The 18,956-nt window shown below is 39.4% G+C and overlaps 1 long non-coding RNA gene across 1 annotated transcript; it reads left to right on the top strand.

The window, feature by feature from the left end:
* The first annotated feature begins 5,638 nt into the window (after nucleotides 1-5,638).
* Nucleotides 5,639-6,513, top strand: LOC145125979 (uncharacterized). The gene is made up of 2 exons (XR_013716238.1): nucleotides 5,639-5,754; nucleotides 6,327-6,513. It is a non-coding gene; the product is annotated as an uncharacterized LOC145125979 (long non-coding RNA).
* Nucleotides 6,514-18,956: the final 12,443 nt, after the last annotated feature.

The following is an 18,956-nucleotide window of genomic DNA, read 5'->3' as shown; positions in this document are numbered from 1 at the left end:
GCAGAGCACACACCACATGTTTCCTCGTTCCGTGAATTACTCTGGTTAAATGATGTTTTGTTAATTTTTGGTTACTCTGATTTTATGGAAACAATTGTATTGATGATTTATTAATTTAAAAACAAAAAATTTTATGTCGTTATTTTTGGGTCGTTACACTCTCATCATTATCTTCCCTCTCATCCTCAACTTGTCTTGGTTGAGTTTATGGGGCTGGTTCTTTAGTCTCAACTCCAAAATCTTGTTCATAAAATGTAATACAGTATGTGAATAAGAATGTAAGATAATATGCAAGTGAGCATCTATGATAGTATGCGAGTAAGCATTTAAGATAGTATGTAAGTAAGCATTTACCATGGACATGTCTAGCTCAACATGGTTTTTTTAATAGAAAAGATGTCATTTATTTCAACTTGTGTTAAACCTAAAGCTTCCATTTTCTTTTTATAAGAATAATTAGATTCCTTCATATCTGCAATGGTATCTTGCACTTCAAATGCATCCTCATTCTCTACACCATTTGCCTATTGTGTTTCTTGCACCACAATTTCAGCTTCTATTCCCTTTTGATTTGAACCTAAACCTGAACCTAAACTGTCACCCTGGATGCTTTATTCCTCTGACCTCCACCCTGTAACCTCTTCTTGGTCCCATGTGGCCTCCTTTTATCCAATGGCTGACATCTGGATCCAACCTTAGTCTTTCCATCTTTTTTAGGTTTAGGTTCATGGGAAGATGGTGGATTTTTGCATGAAACTTTGTTATGACCTCCTTCTGTTGGCAAATTGTCATTTCCTTAACAACGTCAGGGAATAAATCAACATTCCATTTCTCTGTCTTTTGTAGCATTCTAAAGAATCTATCTATAAAGTAAAATCTAATCTCCTCATGCATAGTGATGAGTGGTTTCTTACTAGCCTCCATGATGATGGAATTGAAGCACTCAACAATACCATTTTAAAATGCCTCACAAGCAATTTGACTCCCAAAATATGCCCTGCACCATGTAGTTGGGTCCCAAACTCTAGCATAATGATCACTCAGTTTTCATTCTACGAGAGACATTACCATGCACCTAATTCTATAACACTTTGAACAAGATACCTGTTAATGAAATTTACCTTGTATCATAGTCTGCATCTCTTTGCATTTCAGGTTTGGTTTTCTAATCAAGTATTTCAAAAAGTACATTGCAATCCATGTTAGGTTCATAAGTGAAACATAGCCCTAGAATCTAACACATTTGTGCTCATCAACCATGATTTTAAATTGAAAAGACCTCTCTGTGCTCATAAAAAATGCATAGGTTTTAAAGGGACATTTTTTTGTTAGTTTTCTTCCTACATCTAATCACCATTCTTACACTATCACATTTTTGGAATCTCAACTAGTACCCATTACTAATGGCATAATTTGTTAAACAAAGTTTCAACTGTTGAGGTGATTCATACCTTTCTCTATATAGAGGTTTCATCTGATTCCACTTCGCAGAGGGATCTTGGGTGCAATATTCAACCCGAAGTCCACCTTCCTCCACATATGGATGCCCTATTTCTATGGTGTCAGTATCATCATTGTTCTCTAATCCTTCTTCTACATTAATGTAATCATCCACATCTCCACAAAGTATATTGCATCTAGCATGTGGTTTGATTTTGAAATCTTCTTTGTCTTCAACGTCTATGTTGCTTATATCCAGATCTTCCTCTTCGTGGTCATCGTTAACGTCTATGTATCTGAAAAAAAAAATACTATACTTGATTACTTTATTTGAATCAACACATCCATCAATATAACCAGTTACATTATGCTATTTTCAAGGTCTATACCATTAAGATGTCGAGAACGATAACACCGCTTTCTCATAACTGCTTTACAAGTTATGATACTATAATCAATATGTTTTGGTTCTCTATAAACCTTGAACAATAACGAGCTATCAAATAGTTACATTAGTGTTGTTGTTATTTTTTTTAAAAGTAACGTTCTTTTTGTAATTAGTTACCCAAAATAATACGACAATTACATTTAATATTGATTATATCAGTATGCACCAACAACAATAGTACTATCAATAAAATAAAGAAACATTGTCATGAATGGGGTTATGATGTTTGTAGAAGATCAAAGAAAAGTTAAATATTAGAGTCTTGTTTGAGAATTGAAGTAGATTAATGAGATATTTGTAGGCAAACAAATTAAACCAACTCAAAAGGAAGCAAACACATGTCCAGAAAGTGTTGGATCAAAAGAAAACTAAAACTCTTGACTTACCAACATTCTTATGCAGTCATAAGAGGTAAGGGACACATATTGTTGTTCTACAAATATGCCAATTCTTGTTGTAAGAGTATTTGAAGTTGCTTCTGGTTTGTTCTCAAACGTATACTTACATTTCAAAATCAACATATAACTCTAACTCCAAACCTTATAATGATGTCAACTCAATTATGTTTAGCAAACCCACAAATATTGCAATACTCTTAAATCGTATACATGTATTTCAAAAATGACTGAATGTGTTCGACCACCAAAATAACATTTTTGTTTTTAGACATGTGGCAATTTGTCTTTGTATGTATATATTCAAAATAATTCAATCAAAATGGATTTGAAATAGTGCTTTTTATGCAAGAATCAAACTGTTTTGATGCTGTCAATATCTAATCTTATGTGACAATAACTTATTATGGATGCTTATTCGAAACCACTATTGAATATGTATTGTTTTATGGTGGATTCGTATAAGTACGTGATTAATAGTTAATTCGTTGGTTATAACGAAATTAGCCAATTAATGACTAATTACTGGGTGTTTGACTTATTTCCTTTTTGTAAAAGGTTTGGTGAACTTGTATTTTATGTGGTTTTAATCCAAACCATATGGTCGGGCATGACATTGATGCCGATGTCAATAATATAAATTGTAATATTCTCTCATATTAAAAAGGGGGGCATGAATTCACTCTGAAATTATCTTAGGTCGGAGGGTATGGTGCCGCCCTTACCACACTCTATTCTTTTTCCACATAGACGCCACCTCACTGCTATGTCATTTTTACCACAAAAGTATAAGTTTTTTGCCACATACTAGGTGTGGATACCATGGCAAACATATTAATTTTTAAAATTTTATAAAACAATTCAATTTTAATAAAAACATAAATTTCATTACTTAAAAAAAAACATAACATGACATTAAAAAAACTCGTAAAAACTTAGAAAATAAATATAGCTAGAAATTCTAAAACCTACAAACATAAAAAAACACACAACAAGCGATTAAAAAAACTAATTAAAATAACGTTTTTTGAGGTCTGATTTGGTCGACAAAGCAATTTGAAGCTCATCCCCAGACATGTGATATATGTCGATCGATAGTATTTTCAAAGTCAATATCTCTTTGTTTCCTACGCTTTCTTTCAGAAGCAATCTATATATATTTGTTAATTCTTTCATTTAGGCCCTTCACCTCGTCCCTCATCACTTTAAGTCATCCGAATCTACCATCTTGCCTTTGTCATTGCGCTTTGCTATGTCCCTTCCCATTGGTAGAAAAGGTGGTGTAACTTGAAAGGATTCATCATTGTTGAGGTCAATCCCAACACGAGCATCTGATGTAGTGTGTTCAGATTCATATGTTCTTGAGTGTTTTGTACCACTATCGATATGCTCGTCGAATATTTTGCTCTTTTTCCATTTTGGTTATCTTTCACGACATTCCAAAACTCAATAAACCTGAAATCCTTCATGTTTTCTTGATGATACACTTTTAGAGATTTCTTCAAAATCACATCATTACTTTCTCCACTTTTCCATTGACGTTTCATGTTGTTATACAAATCATTAAACAACATGACTTCTTTGTTTGCCTTTCCCCATTTGGAATACACTTGGTGTTTTGAACGATATTCTCCTTGCTTCATCCCTTTGCGAAACCTTTTTGTAACTCGCCTAAAAAAATGATCACGTTTTTGGTCTTTTCCAACCTTCGCATCTTCAGAAACATCGATCCATGTGCCAATGCTAGCACTTCTTCGTGTTCCCATGCTTTGGCCGCCGCCTTGTCTTTTCTTTTATTTGGTGCTTCGGTGGTTTGGGTTTCTCGAATGATTTTGGGTTCGAAATTTGACTGCTCTTGAGTTTCTTGAACGAATTCGGGTTGAGAAAAAAATCAAAGGGATTAAATTCGGTGTCGTGTACGGTTTGTGGTTGTGGGTGTTGTTGTGGGTATTGTTGTGGGTATTTTTGTGGGTATTGTTGCGAATAAAACGGTAACATACTGCCGTAGTAATAAACGGGGGTAAATAAATCGGTTGATCATAAGAAGGTCTTTGGGTGTTTTAGTGGATGTTTTTTGGTTGTTGAGTTGTTGGAAGAAGACATCTTGAGATTTTTGAGAAAAAAATATAGAACGATAGAAGAATTGGATTTAGGTGTGGTAAATTAAGGTTTGTGATGTTTTATTTATTGGTAAAAAAGAAAAAAAATGAATTTTAAATCTTTTGACCATTCAAAACATTGAGAGAGAGAGAGAGAAAGATTCTAACCACATGCGGCCAAACCGCGACCAAGACCGCAGGTGCAGGGTGGAGGCGGTGTTCCCGTATTCTGACATAGCGAACTGTCGGTGCAGCCACACTCACACCCTCAAGCCTTATAAGGATGTTTGGCTCCATCCATATCATTTGCATGCTATTATGTAGACCCGCATTTTTCATGTCGATGTATAAAAATAGCTTTGGATGGAATAAATCCCGGTCACATAAATGGACGTTCTTTTTGGTAGGATTATAATAATTTGTACAACTGTTTTAGATTGATACTCCTTTAGTCGACTTTTGAGCTAACATAACATTCAATAAATTATGAGGCTATTGAAATGATCGAATAAATAAAAAGAAAAATCTATAAACTGAAACCAAAATTACTAAATCCAAGAAATGATAAATAATAAGTTTTTTTTTTTTTTTTTTTTTTTTTTTTTTTTTTTTTGTTTCTCAAAATAGTAAAATAAGAGAAATTGTACTTAAAAATAAACTTCTCATTATATATTATTTTGTAAAGCGTATTTCTAAATAAACATTTAAGAGTATATGGTTAAATTTCTAGTTGAATAAATCAAATTTTATTTGAGTAAATGGATCTATATTAATAATGAGTGAGGTCCACAATCTATTTTACTTTTTGATACTTAAATATTTTTCGAACGAATTATTAAAAAAAGACAACGTATAATTAGGCAATCATGTTTCTGCGAAACTTTTAGTAGGTCCTCATAGTTACTAATTTTTTAAGTTATGTAATCGTACCCGATTTTTATTATCGAATATGTCGATTCTTATCAAAATGTCGTTGGAAATCTTTTTAGTGTAATGATTCATGTGAATAAAGAAAGCCATTGAATCATTGATGGAGTTCATAGAAGCTTGGAAGGTCAGGTATGGCAATGTCATGCTTGTTGTCGGCCTGGTTTGGTGGAATTGAAAAACCAAGATGAAATGTGGAAGGGGGTGACGTGTTGCATATAATAATGATATTTATTTGAACAAACCATTTGAATACATGTCATAGAAACACGTTTAATATAATAATAGTTTTTACTTACTAAAAGTTTGACATCTATTGTATTATTGTTATTTTCAAAAAGTATATAGGGAGAAGATGGTAACCGGTATTCAAATGTTCCCACTTCTCACACGGGATCGCTTTGGATGGATATTTTAAGTTCGACAAAACAAATAAATGATAAAGGTACAAATCTCGAATCTTTTTGCTCGAAAAGTAGGTGATGGTAGAAATATTAGATTTTGGGACGATATTTTGATTAGGAGACCTGCCTCTCAAAAACCGGTTTCTTAGACTTTACCGCCTTGATCCAAACAATAGTGTCTTGGTTCGTGATATCTTTTGGCTTGACTTGTGGCCTTTGAGCTTGCGTTGTATGCCTAGAGGGGGTGCCAAATCAAATCTATAGAGTGGTTTACATGTTTTATTAGAGAATATCGTGTTATCCCAACAACATGACATATAAAATGTGATTTAGAAGCTAGTGGGGAGTATACAATTTCTTCTGTAAGGCATTCAATAGATAAGTGTACTTTAATTGTGGAAGAATCTCCTACTAGATGGAACAATCTTGTGCCCATCGAGGTGACTATTTTACCTTGGAGATTAAAGCAAAATAAAATTCCAACAAAGACCAATCTTAACAAGCACGGTGTTGCACTGGATTCACTTTTATGCAGTAAATGTTAGTCGTCCATTGAGAATACAGATAACACGTTTTTTATTTATTTATTTATATTTTTTTGTTGTGTGTTTAGGCACAAATAACTCGATGGTGGAATGAGAATATTCAAAAATTTTGAAGACTTTTATGAGCTTCTAGCTTAGGATAACCTACTCAAGTTTACTTCCTTACAAAAGAAGTGTCTTGATGCATTTATCCTCACAATGTGTTGGCCATTTGAAAGTTTGGAAATGACATAATTTTTGGAACGACAAAGAAAACCATTATTTTTTTTTTCACTAAAATGCATACAGTTTATAAGATTTTTTAAATATGGTTGAAATAATGTGATATTTTGTAAATAGTTAAGAATTTAAAGGTTTTGCTGATAAACTGAAATAATAAGAGCTTCTAAATGGTTATGAATTTGATATTGAGTTTTTTCAGTAAGATGTCTACAATAGTTTGTGATTTGCTTATATTTAGTCATAATTATGACTAAAACACAAAAAATGTAACAATTTTTGAGTTGGTAGATGATCTAATGATTCGTATGAAAATCGAAGATTAATATTTTTGCTGACATGGGAAGAGAAACTTAACTCTGCGAAAAGATAATATAACACACAATATTATTGATCTAAATATCGATTGTGATTGTAGACTGTTGGTTTAAATGATGTTTTTGAGTTTTATTTGTGAGGGGTGTTTTAGATTGCTTATTTGAAACATTTTTTTTTTAAAATATAAGAGTGCTTATTAGTCCATGTCAACTTGTAGTTATAAAAGATTGTTGATATTAGTTTATACTTTAATCCTCTAAACTACATGCCCACTCCAGCTCTCCTGATTTGTTCGCAAGATTACATTAAAAATCAGGATCTTTGTTCTCCCCAACCATTTTACGTTAATAAAGAACTTGTTATTGGTAATTTTCTCGCTCATGAATTCCTATATAACATAAGTGACACACTAAATTAACTGATTTATGTATCATATTTAACTTTTCCCATGGTTGGGAATCGATGATTTGTCATTCCAAAAGAAATATAAATGGAGCCTAAAACCTCCAAATATATTTTTAATCATTTACACTAACAATCCATCCTTCCCGTCAAATGACGATTTTAGTAAATAACCAAATATGATACTTCGACTAAGCGTTAAGACACCAATATCGAAACAATGCGTGCTTCCTTTGTTGAAATAACGACAAATAGTTTGCTTACATACTATTTAAGAACTAAATCAGCGAAAGCACCTATCTCTTAGTGTCATGGGCCCAATTCAAATCACTATGATTTTATACGGTTAACGATGTTAGTAATTGAAATCTAGGACTAGGAAGAAAAGTCAGGAAAAGACCTCTTTAATTTCATGTTATGTTCTTCAAGGAATTACTTCAAAGGAGGGGATTTTGTTAGTTATGTATCAACATTGAACACAAATACTTGTATGCATAAAAAATCCGTATCCATCGGTGCGAGTGTATTAAAAAGGGATAAATTTTTGCACATGATGCTGCTATAGTAGTGGCAAACTTGCAGTGGGGAAGAATGATTCCCCCCTTTTCAGTTGATTTATTCAATAGTTGACTAAACAAAAATATTAATAAATAATAAATCATATGTGTTATTCTTCTCAATCGAGTCAATCTCGACTTTCATTGCTTTGTGTAATGAGATAGGAGAAAGTACAAGTCTTACAGGGAAATAGGATCAAGGTGTTATCCAGAAGGTGGAGTTTGTAACACAAACCCCAGACAAAGTTGTGATAAATGAAGAACAACAAACCATAATGGAACAACCTAGACATGATGAATCTCAAGATCATCCCAGGGAGCAAGAGTCTAGAGATGTCGATGTCAATGTCGAAGGAGCTAGAGAGAAGAAAATGAGGAAGAAGCTATAGCAAAATAAAGAAGAAAAAGAACATTCAAAGTCCCATTAGATATGTTGGATGTGTCAATTCCTATGATATCAGATATGTAGAATATGTATTGGTGATTGGAGAATATATTGATATTGATGAACCTCGATCATATAAATAAGTTGTAACGCGTAAAAAAGCAACAAACTGGTTAATGGGGATGGATGGTGAAATGAAACCATTAGAGAAAAATGAAACATGGGATCTTGTGCCATTATCTAGAAGGACCAAAGCTACTAGGATGCAAATGGGTCTTTAAGATAAAATAAGGAATTCATGGAGTTAACCAACAAGGATGAAGGCATTGTTGGTAGCGAATGGGTTTCACAGAAAGAAGAAATCGATTATCATGGAGTTTTTTCACCTATCGTGAAGCACAAAATGATTAGGGTTCTATTATCCATGGTGAGTGCACTTGATCTGAAACTTGATCAACTTGATGTAAAAACTACATTTCTTTATGGTTGTCTAGATGAGAAGATCTACATGTCTGAGCTAGAAGGGTTCCTTAATTAAAAGAAAGATCATGTATTTTTATTAAAGAAATATTTTTATGATTTGAAGTAGTCTCCAAGGCAATTGTAAAGAGATTTGATTCTTTTATGACTTCACATAACTACATTAGGGAAATTAGTTTGATAATTATGTTTACTAATAAGAAATGTTTGATGGTTCCTACACACACACACACACACATATATATATATATATATATATATATATATATATATATATATATATATATATGTTGCTATACATGGATGATATGCTCTTGCAGCCAAGAACATAGCTAGAATTAATGGCTTGAAGGCGTTATTGGATAGTGAGTTTGAAATGAAAGATTTGGGAGCTAAAAAGAAGATACTGAGAATAGAAATTCAAAAGAATAGAAGAGAATAGTTGTTATACATTTCTCAACAAAGCTACATTGAGAACGTCTTGCAATTGTTCCATATTGATAAGTCCAAACATGTTGGAACTCCATAGGCAATACACTTTAAGCTTGATCGAAACGCTACACCCACTACAGACGAGGAAATAAATTACATGAGCAAGGTTTCATATTGAGTGTTGTTGGAAGTCTCATGTATGAAAGAGATTACATGAGCAAAGTTCCATATTTGAGTATTGCTGGAAGTCTCATGTATGCTACATTCTGTATTAGACTTGATCTGACTCATGCAGTTAGTGTGGTAACCAGGTTTATGAGTAATCCAAGAAAAATTAACTCGGAAGCGGTCAAGTGGATTATGCAATACTTGAAGGGAACAACTAACATTTGTCTTGTATATGGTGCTAACATACAAAATAATGACTTGGTTGGATATGCAGACTTGAACCATGGTGGTGATCTGGTAAAAAGAAGATCTGTTAAAATCACACAAGACATATTTCCCAACATCTTCATTTCTTATATCATTAGAGGACAAAGAAACAGAAGGTTTTCACGTACTTACAACTGAACCTCACTACAAAACCCTAATCTACTCTCACAGACTCATACACTCAATCCTAATCTAATCAGATTATTCAATGAAACACATCTGAACTACTGATCAATTATCAAGATTCTAAGCTATTACAACAACTTGCTAATACACTCAAGAACAGAGAGAAGTAGACAAAAAACGAGAGAAAACGAGAGAAAACCCTAACTCTCTTGAACTAAAGAAGAAGTGATCTGAAATATCTCCACTCTCTCTCCTCTTTTATACATCCGTAACACAAATATTGATCATACCCGAATATCCGACCCAGACCAGAAGATCCGTGTGTTTGTCCCTGAATTTACACTTTTATCCCACAACAATATCTTTGAACACAATAACCCTTTGAGAATAAACACTTACCATTCACACAAATAAATATAAGATTGACTATATCATTATTTTCAACATCCCCCCTCAATCGAAATATTTATTTGTTATTCTTAAAAATATCAATAAGACCCATTTTCTTAGATAAAAAATCATGTTGTTTCATATTCAAAGACTTAGTGAGAATATCTGCATTCTGTTCAGAAGAACTAATTTTAACCAGTTTTAAAACCCCATTAGAAAATTTTTCTCTAACAAAATGCAAATCAATTTCAAAATGCTTAGTTTTTTCATGAAACACAGGATTAAGATGTGACATCCCCAAAATCACGGCCAGAAAAGACCGGTTTCATTTATGCTTTTTTAAAATAGTTTCAGAGTAAATCCTTTGATTTAAAAGAGTTGCGGAATTTGTTCCCAAAAACGAAATATGATAAAATAATATTTACCAAAGCATTTCATCAAGAGATGCATTTTCATTATATAACAATATTCGGGATGTCATGTTCCGATAAACAGACCAAAAGCATAAACAACAAAAGATAGACCATACAACAGTTACATATGACAACTGGTCTAATATCAAAAGATCTTGATAAGTCATCCAACTTATGCTCTCGCGCCACTACCTGTAATACAACAAAACTGAGTGGGTCAGGCTTGGGAGCCTGGTGAGCATATAGGGTTTTCAACCCACAATAAATAATTATATTTAGTTCATCAACCAACAATAACCCGATTACCCATTCCCGTTATCCTCACTTTATGTCCCTAAAACAACAACTATTACAAGGGACCTAATCTAGGATTTTCATCGGGACGGACATTACTGCAAAGGGGTTTCCTTAACAATAGATGTCCTAAAGGCAACCATGAGGGGGATAGAGTACACCGGTGAACACATCGTTCACAACACCTACAGGTTATGAGTCTGCTAGTGTTCCACTGGACTGTCTAGAAAGAGTCTGTGGTCGTCATCCATACTCTGCTAGATGACTAGATCAACAACAACATCGAGGCCTCTCATCATTTTATTTTATCACACACCAACTGTCTACCCATGTTCTACCCAACATATTAGTAGATAAAATATATACATTTATATACAGCTTAAAACCTGTACGAAACATCCATTCAACAACTAGTTCAAATAAACAAATAATATATAAACACATAGCACGTATTTTATAAAGAATACTTCATATCTATGTGTTAGAAGAAAATGAATATACACTCACTTGATAACACGATGATCGGACAGCACCTCGTCTCTTAAAATAAACTTTTCCGATAGAACCGGGATGTTTTCCTTGAAAACCAGGCCTTTCGCGGGCAGAGTTTCAGCTCGGAAACTTCGCTTCTCGGGATCTTCGGGGCTCGGGATGATACCGGGGCTTCAGAGGGGTTAAAATAGGGCTTTGAGAGAGTATCGGGAGTAGGAGAGAAGAGATTGAGCAACCAAGCTCGGCTGCCCCTTGAATTCTATTTATAGGGCCAACATTCTGTACTCACGTCGTGAGTTTTAAGTGTTCACGTCGTGAGCACAGTAGGTCACTGCATTCGTCATTCGTCCACTTGCTCTGGAGGACGTCCAGTCTGTTCTCACGTCGTGAGCACTGTGCTCACCTCGTGAGTTCTGACACAGCCTCGAATAATGTGTTCCAAACTTCAGAAATTCATATCTTTCGCATACGAGCTCCGTTTTCGACGTTCTTTATATCCACGCGTAGGTGAGATCATGCTCTACAACTCTCGTTTAGACTCCGTTGGCTAATTTTGACTTTATTTTTATTATATTATTTTTAGTAGGCCAGGACAGGAAAACTTCGTTATAAAATCATAACTTCTTCATCCGACGTCCGTTTTCGTCTGTCTTTTTACCGTTGGACTACTATCGATGAGATCTTCAATTATCATTTAGAAAGTTTTGGCTAAATATCACTCGATCTCTATTTCGAGTATTCGGGCTGCATACCGCTAAGTCGAAACTTCGAAAAATCATAACTTCCTCATACGAAGTCAGATTTAGACGTTCTTTTTATGCACGCTCTCGGTTTAACGTAATCTACAACTTCCGTTTAGATCACTAAGGCTAGATATCGCTCTATCTTAAATTCATATTTTACGTCATTCAGCGTCGTGCCGGTTCTGTCGCGAAACTTCGACAGGTCATAACTTCTTCGTTATAACTCGGATTTCGGCATTCTTTATATATTCGGAAACCTCGTCACGACCACTACGTCTTCATGTATCGATATCGGGTTTATCTAACATTTCATTTTCACGCTTATTTTTATTCTTAATTCATTTAAGACACACAATTAAGCACAAAACACACAATACTCAAATAATACACTTCTATTATTTCAAAATCGGTTACAAAGGTCAACCTAGACTATCACATCATCATTAATGCCTGACCCAGAAACACGGGCGTTACATAAGAGCTAACTTAATTGTTGAGTCATTATCACAAAATACAAAAACTGGAATAAGATCTTTAATTCCTAATTCAAAAAAGATTTTTAAAACCCAAATTATTTCACAAGTAATAGACCCAAGAGCTCTATATTCCGCTTTAGTAGAAGATCTAGAAACAGTAGACTGTTTCTTACTCTTCCATGATATCAAACAGTTATTAAAATACACCATGTAACCTGTTACAGATTTCCTTGTAGTCAAGCACTTGGCCCAGTCTGCATCAACAAATCCTGTAACACCCGGATTCCTGGTACGATTTTATTTAAGTATTTTCTTAAATTTTTGCCATGAACTCAGCGAGTCTGCGTCCCGACTAGCCGAGTAGCAGCGAGGTGGACACGGGATTTAAGCTGGGAACTCGGCGAGTCGACATATGGACTCGGCGAGTCCACCTGTCTGGATGAAACTCTATTTTCAGACATTGCACCCTATTTTACCCATTCTAAAAACACCCATTTCGTCCCATTTTCCTCCCAGAGAGCAGTAGAGAACAACCCTAGCTCCTTTAGTGTTCTTGAGTGATTTTGATCTTCCAAAGAAGGTTTTGGAGCTTAGAAGAAGAAGGAGGAAGTTGGAGTGTTCCAGAAGTGAAGGTAGATCCGAAATCTACTCTGGGGAAGGCATCAAATCAGGTAATAAAACCTTTACTTTGCTCATTAGCTCTTAGGTTCCTTTTTGTCCCCAGTGGTTGATCTTCAAGCCTTAAAACCCCCAGATTTCGTGTGTATATGTGATAACCAGACCCTAGGAACTGAGATCCATGAGTTGGATCAGTTGCATGTCTCAGATTTGGCCAGATTGGGTGAAGAGTCGAAGGGAACTCGGCGAGTGCCAAAGTGCACTCGGCGAGTTCCATGAAGATGGCCTTAGACTCGACGAGTTGGATAAACAACTCGGCGAGTCCTATGAAGATTGCCTGGTACTCGACGGGTTGTTCTTCAAACTCGGCGAGTCATATGAACTGTCACTAGGATAAGAAGGGTTTAAGTGTAGGAGGACCAACCCTTCGTAGTCGCACGTGGAATTAGCAATTTAACGTGTAGCTATAGTCCCAGAATCTCCAAATCTCCAAGGTTGATGTTCTGATGGAAGATTGGAGCGAATTGTGAGATCTGTTCGTCGGACTCGGCGAGTCCCCCCTTGGACTCGGCGAGTCCAGTCGCGGGTTTGTTAGTAGTCCCCGTTTAGCGAGTCAAGCTGACTCAGTGAGTGGGAACAGGGACCCGATGAGTCAGAGTCGGGCTAGATGTAGGAGGACTCGGCGAGTCGCTATATGGACTCGGCGAGTCCAGTCAATCAGAGAGTTGACTTTGACCAAGAAGTTGACTTTGACCAGTCACTTGACCTAAGGGGTATTTATGAGTACATAATCCATGATTACAGATTTATAGCCGGAGGGTTACCGGTGCGGCAGCCAGGCGTAGGTTGAGCGGGTTTTCAGCAGCTACCCTCGAGGTGAGTTGCCTTCCAGTAAAAGTGGGTCTAAGGCCACAATGCCGGCCCACTAATAGGAGTTGTATGATAGATGACTGTCTGTGTGATAATCATCTAGGTTTGTTACTACCTGATATGCTTTATGTGCTAGCAGATTATGATGTATGGGTTATGTGATATGTTATTATGTGGTAGTAGTAGTAGGGGGTGAAACAGTCCCCGATCCGGTGGACAGGACCGAAGGGGTAGGCCAGCACCCAGATATGCTAGGCAGTATCCGGTCGACAGGACCGAAGGGGAAGGTCGGGCACCCAGAAATGCCCGGCAGACAAGTATGCTATGTGATTGTATGGTATGAGGTTCGTTGGGGGAACTCACTAAGCTTCGTGCTTACGTTTTATAGTTTTGTTTTCAGGTATCTCTTCAGCTAGGGGAAAGGAGTCGGCGCGGTAGCGGCATATCACACACACTCTTGTTTCCGCACTATGGATTTTCTGGGATGTACTCTGAATATTTTACTATGATGTTACCGGTTTTCAGACATGAATTAATATTATGAATGTTTTGGTAACGATGTTTTTATGTATTAACCTAATTTAAAAATGAAATTTTTAGCTGGTATTTTTGGGATGTTACAAGTTGGTATCAGAGCCCTGGTTTGAGGGATTCGAACACACCTTCGGGGGTGTCTGGACTCAAATCGAGGGATTAAGAGATTTTTATAAAGAAATGATTTTTCTAAAGACTAAGTAAAAGAGTTTCGAGAAAGAAAGAACAAGGTGTGTGATGTGCCCGACCGGCCGAGCTCAAGTAAGTTTTCCCCAAAGTACCCATACAAGTTATTGTTATGATTATCAGTTCCAGTTTCAGTAGAACATCATGCTAGAATAGGACTAAGGATCTAGGAATGATGCCTTATGTGCCTGCTTTATGTGTTCCAGCTTTATGAGAATTGCATGCTAGTACAGATCAGTCAGTATGATAGCCAGAATAGTATACACTTGATTATGTGTACTCAATGCACGAATGCTGCTTGCTATGTGCTTTTAGGAATTCTAGTTGTCTCTCACTAATTAGTAAACGAATATGTTACGTTACATATTGCAAGGACTAAATAATTTCAGAAGGTTGGGTCTAGCCCTGCTTCGCAGCTCTTGTCTGAGTCCAACCGTTGTAGGGTAGGACCTCTCATTCGAAGAATTATCTAGTCTGAGTAATATGTAATAGTATTCGCGAGCTAGTTAGGGAAAGAAAGCAGGGACTTCTTGTACAGCTGATGGCAGAGAGTGGGATGGCGATTACTTAGGGCAAGCCTAGGGCGAGAGTAGCACGAGAACCGCAGTATTAGTAGAAAGGACTTGGTTGAGTTGAGGCAATTCTTGAGGAAAGTACGGATAGACGTGGAAGGTAGTATGGGACCGTACTACTGAAAGCGGAGGATCCGTACTCGATTCAAAAAGGGCCGAGATGAGACCGGGGACTTGTGATATGTATGTGAGCCTCGTTAGTGGAATATAGTTTGATGGTGGTTATGCTATGTTTTGCAGTATGGTGACCACACGACAGGGAGCGGGAGACTCAGGATCAGGATCGGGTTCGGGTTCAGGGTCCGAACCAGTTGATGAGGGTCTACGCGAGTTCATCGCGTCAGAGATTACCAGGGGCATCCTTGAGTCGACTCCCATCATCTTCGGGTCGATCAAGGAGGGTATTGTAGAGTTGATGGAGGATCGTCTCAGGGCGTTCAGGAGTGATATGGCGGCTAGCCAGTCAGGACCACGCACACTGTCCTTTAAGGACTTCAGGGGCAGTGGTGCATCAGATTTCCATGGGGCGAAGGACCCCATTGCTGCCAGACGATGGATTGCAGACCTTGAGTCTGCACAGCTGATCAGCTTCTGCCCCGAGGGGTCGAAGGTACGATTTGCAGCAGGGTGTCTACGTGACAGAGCTAGAGATTGGTGGGAGTCGGTTTGTGACTCTTTGGGAGCCTCGGCCATTGAGGCTATGACATGGCCGGACTTTGTGACACGATTCAGGACGGAGTTCGCGCCTGCAGTGGAGCTCCAGCAGTTGGCACGAGAGTTCTTGCATATGAGGCAGACGACATAGACAGTGGCGGAGATCACCGCCAAGTTCCAGGAGAGGGCGTTACTGGTACCTCAGTACGCGGGTGATGAGGACATGAGGAGGACCCGCTACCATGACATGCTCCGAGCCGACATCCGGGAGCATGTCAGTTTTTCAGCTTGCCCCACCCTGGAGTCCATGATTGTCAGGGCAAGGGAGAGGGAGATTGATCTGGGTCACATTCTGAAGAGAAAGGCTGAGGAGGGACAGATGACGGGGGCTTCGGGGAAGAAGCCCAAGGGATCAGATCCGGGCCCAAGAGGCCCACCGAGTCGTAGCCGCTGCAGGAAATGCGGCAAGTCGCATGAGGGACCATGCAGGTTAGGATCGTCAGGCTGCTACAAGTGCGGCAAGACGGGGCACTTTAGCAGGGATTGTACTGCTCCTACTCCGGTATTTCAGACGTCCGAGTTGCTGTGTTTCCACTGCAACCAGAGGGGCCACAAGAGGGCCAATTGCCCTCAGTTGATAGCAGCAGCGCCAATACAAGCGCCAGCTCCAGCGACCCTGCGGATTACGGATGGCCGACAGGGCAAGGCAGAGGCTCCGGTGATGAGGAGCCGGGCATTTCAGCTGACAGCCGAGGAGGCACGCGTTGCACCCGATGTGGTGACGGGTATGATTCTTTCCCTCTGACCTATTTATATGAGGTTTATGATATTGATATGTGCTCTGTGTATATACGTTTAGGATCGTTCCATGTGAACGGTATTCCAGTCCAAGTGTTGTTTGATTCGGGGGCTACCCGATCCTTTGTTTCTCTTGCACTTAGCAAGAAGTTTCCTGAGTCCTCGGGCATGTTGGATTGCCCTTTAGAGGTCGAGATTGCGGACGACCGGTCGGTGCGAGCATCAGAGGTCTTCCGAGATTGTGTATTGAGGTTGTTCGAAGAGCGGTATTTGGTTGACCTAGTTCCCATTCCATTGCGGGGAAACAAGGTCATTATTGGTATGGATTGGCTGAGTCCCAATGGGGCAGTGATAGATTGCGCGCAGCAGTTAGTACGAGTCAGAGCCCCAAGTGGGGGAGAGTTAGTAATTCAGGGTGAGAGATCACAGCGAGGGCCAGCCTTCTGTTCGGCAGCGAGGGCAAGGCGTTACCTTCAGCAGGGTTGCGCAGGATATGTCGCATTTGTCATGGACACCCGGGAGGCGGGTAAGGCGACGGTGGGCGATGTGCCCGTAGTACGAGAGTTCGCGGATGTATTCCCCGAGGAGCTGCCTGGGATACCTCCGGAGCGACAGGTGGAGTTCAGGATCGACCTAGTCCCTGGTGCGGCTCCGATAGCCAAGGCACCGTATCGGTTGGCTCCTCCTGAGATGCAGGAGTTGCCTACACAGCTTCAGGAGCTGTTAGACAGGGGTTTCATTCGACCGAGCAGTTCACCCTGGGGAGCCCCGATTCTGTTTGTGAAGAAGAAGGACGGGTCGCATCGGATGTGTATCGATTATAGGGAGCTGAATAAGGTAACGGTGAAGAACCGCTACCCACTCCCGAGGATTGACGACCTCTTTGACCAGCTTCAGGGAGCATCTTGGTTCTCCAAGATAGATTTGCGTTCAAGGTATCACCAGGTGAGGGTCAGAGAGGAGGATGTGCAGAAGACGGCATTTTGGACACGTTATGGCCACTATGAGTTCGTGGTGATGCCTTTCGGGCTCACCAATGCTCCTGCCGCGTTCATGAACCGCGTGTGTAGACCGATGTTAGACCGGTCGGTGATAGTATTTATTGATGATATCTTGGTTTACTCCAAGACGCGAGAGCAGCATGAGGAGCATTTGCGAGAGGTTCTAGAGACCTTGAGGAGGGAGAACTTGTATGCCAAGTTCTCCAAGTGTGAGTTCTGGTTGCGCGAGGTGCAGTTTCTTGGGCACCTTGTCAACCAGAACGGGATTTCGGTGGATCCGGCCAAGGTGGAGGCCGTGATGAGATGGGAGGTTCCGAAATCTCCATCTGTGATTCGGAGTTTCCTGGGATTGGCTGGCTACTATTGGAGATTCATCCAGGATTTCTCCAAGATAGCATTACCCCTGACCAGGTTAACGAGGAAGGTCGTGGTCTTTCGTTGGGGGCCTGAGCAGCAGGCAGCATTCGAGACACTGAGACAGAGATTGTGCGAGGCGCCAATCTTAGCCTTGCTAGAGAACATGGAGGATTTTGTTGTATACTGCGATGCGTCCACCTCAGGTTTGGGCGCAGTATTGATGCAGAGAGGGCATGTCATCGCCTACGCGTCGAGGCAGCTGAAGCCTCACGAGGCGAACTACCCGACGCATGATTTGGAGTTGGGGGCCGTTGTGTTCGCCCTCAAGATTTGGCGTCATTACCTCTATGGGGTTCGCTGTACGATTTACACGGACCACAAGAGTTTGAGGTACCTCATGGACCAGCCAAATCTGAATATGAGGCAGCGTCGGTGGCTTGATGTGGTAAAGGATTACGAATGTGAGATCCTCTACCACCCAGGGAAGGCCAATGTCGTGGCCGATGCGCTTAGCCGCAAGGCAGCACCGATCAGGGATATCTGTTTGAGGATGACGGTGGTGACTCCGCTTCTGGAGCGGATCCGGGAGGCTCAGCAGGAGGCTATAAAGGAGGAACATCGGAAGAATGAGCGGATTGTGGGACAGGTTTCCTCCTTCGACCATGACAACAGGGGACTATTGACATTACACCGCAGGGTATGGGTTCCATACCTCAGAGGCGTGCGCCAGGTTCTGATGGAGGAGGCGCACAAATCCCGATTCTCCATTCGTCCAGGGGCAACGAAGATGTATAGGGATCTTCGTCTGGACTATTGGTGGCCCTGCATGAAGCGGGATGTAGCATGGTACGTTGAGCGGTGCCTGACCTGCAGGAAGGTCAAGGCCGAACACCAGAGACCGCACGACAAGATGCAACCGTTGGATATCCCGCTGTGGAAATGGGAA

The sequence above is a fragment of the Lactuca virosa genome, chromosome 7 (genome assembly GCF_052849685.1).
Source record: "Lactuca virosa cultivar CGN04683 chromosome 7, Lactuca_virosa_CGN04683_v6, whole genome shotgun sequence".
Taxonomy (NCBI): domain Eukaryota; kingdom Viridiplantae; phylum Streptophyta; class Magnoliopsida; order Asterales; family Asteraceae; genus Lactuca; species Lactuca virosa.
This window is presented reverse-complemented; position numbering and strand designations above follow the sequence as displayed.